Consider the following 2,272-nt stretch of genomic DNA (forward strand, 5'->3'; position numbering starts at 1 on the left):
TAGGACAGATTGTTACTTGTGTATTTGTAAATAGCATCAATCAAACAATGAGGGGAGGATAGTAGCTCTACTTACGTAGTTGAGATTTTGTTGAGGTGAAGGGTCATTTTTATTTTGTCGCTATTTTAAGAATTGCATCGTAGACCTCTTTAATTTAAGTCTGAAACACAATATGCTTGGACAAGCAACACACCAAATTACTCGCCCTAGTAAGTACTCCATCCATTCCAAATTACAAGACATTTTGTCTTTTCTAGATATATAGATTTTTTAATATTCAAATATGCATGAAGAGAGTAGATCTCATCTCACGAGATCCAAATTAAACACCACCAGGGGTCAACGGAACTGATACTGCAGTGGAGGTGGCTGCTGCCAAGGCGAAGAGGCAGGGAAATTGTAAACTAGGGGAAATGACTTCCATTGCTGTTGGTTGTTGCCATAGCCTAAGTGTGTGTGCCATAGGCAAACGAGTCTGGGGCAGGGAGTTGCTGCGAATACCCATTGTAGCTGGCTACATTGTGCCTATTGAAGCATGGTTGTGGTGCCTGGATACCAAGCAACAGCATACGGTAAGATGACAGAAGAATGGATATACAAGGGCAAAAGGTCAAAATGAGTACAGCACTGAATAGCAGACATAAATATTTCTAGCTTTCTTTATTATATTACATGAACTCTAATAATCAAGTTAATTGAATGGTTTATTTTCTTTTAGACTTCCTTCTTGACCGGTTTATATTCTTTTAGACTCCCTTCTTGACTACATACTTTTAATATTGGCGACCATGGTTCTTCCTACTTTCAAAACATGCGCATATAGTAAATATCATGTTGGATTCATCGGCCATAAAAGCACATGTGAACAATTACTAGTTAAGTAAATAAACTTTTCACAATAGGAGATGATACAGTCAAGAACTGCAGATCCATAGAGTGGCAGTATATCATAAGCTTCACCAACATCTTTACCTTATGAGGTTCAAACTCGTTGGTAGGCCGCTCCTGCTTCAATGGTGGTGGCTGGTACCTCAGTGGTTGATAATCGCCATAGCCATGTAAGACAGGAGGAGATGCCAATGGTGCATACCGAGTCACTTAGTCCACCCGGCATGTTGAAACATTGCTGTGGTGGCTGGAATTGAACATTCTAATTAATCATAGTGTATGACAACATGTAAAACAGGGCATAAGGAAGGCAGCGCACAAGATAGAGAGGGGACCAGGATGAATGCGCAGGTAAGTTCTGATTCCACTTGTTGAAGCATTGCTGTGGGGGCTGGGAACAGCATATTCTAATTAATGTTGCTGAATGATAATTGATAATGGGGAAACATACATATAGGAAACAAGCGGGGAATTGAGCATACCGGATTGTTTTGACAGGATGGACCTGCAGAATATCTGTGGCAGGTTGTTTTTCTCGGTAGATAGCCTAACAAACAGCAAGTCCAATTAAACAAAAAAGATCCCTAATATCAAGCAAACCAAATAGTGAATTTAGCAATCAACAAACGCAATGAATGATATAAACAAGATCACTGGTGAAAACAACCCATAACAGAACAGATATTCCAAACTTGCCTTTGGTGTTTCCTGCTTGATTCTAGAAAATTGTTTTGAGCGCAGGCCTGTGCAACATGATCATTCTGTATTCTCAACAAATTGTTTTGAGATTCATCCCGAGCACGTTTAATATTCTCCTGTACACGTTTGATACTCTCCAATTTCTGATCCACTAGCCTGACAAACAGAAAGTCCAGTTAAACAAAAGATCTCCAATATCAGGTTAAATAAATTAGCAAATACAGGTACAGTATCAACTATCAAAATACACAGTAAACAGGATCATTAGTCTAAACAGGCCTTAACAGTGTTGACCCCTGGATCTTCGGAACGGGTGAGCCGACCATACGACTATGGCTAAAGGTAGAAGAAGGGAGAGAGAACAGAACGCACACACAACACAAGCACCAGCGTTGACCGGAGCTCTACAGAGGTGACGGCAAAACTGAACTCGCTCTCTTTACTGAGTTACAGTGAAAAACTATATATATAACTCTACCCATCTAATCCTAGTACACCGATATGTCAGACTGTCATGCTGCTACAGTTACTAGATGTGACAGCAGGGCTGACTTTGGCGCCGGCCCCTGTTGTGGCTACAGTGCGGCAGGGGAGCCTTTCAACGTCTGCCCCTGCAGCGGCTACAGTGCAGCAGCAGGGAGCCATTTCGACGCCTGCCCCCTGCCATATGTTCACACAGGGGAGC

The sequence above is a fragment of the Miscanthus floridulus genome, unplaced genomic scaffold, assembly GCF_019320115.1.
Source record: "Miscanthus floridulus cultivar M001 unplaced genomic scaffold, ASM1932011v1 fs_879_2_3, whole genome shotgun sequence".
NCBI lineage: Eukaryota > Viridiplantae > Streptophyta > Magnoliopsida > Poales > Poaceae > Miscanthus > Miscanthus floridulus.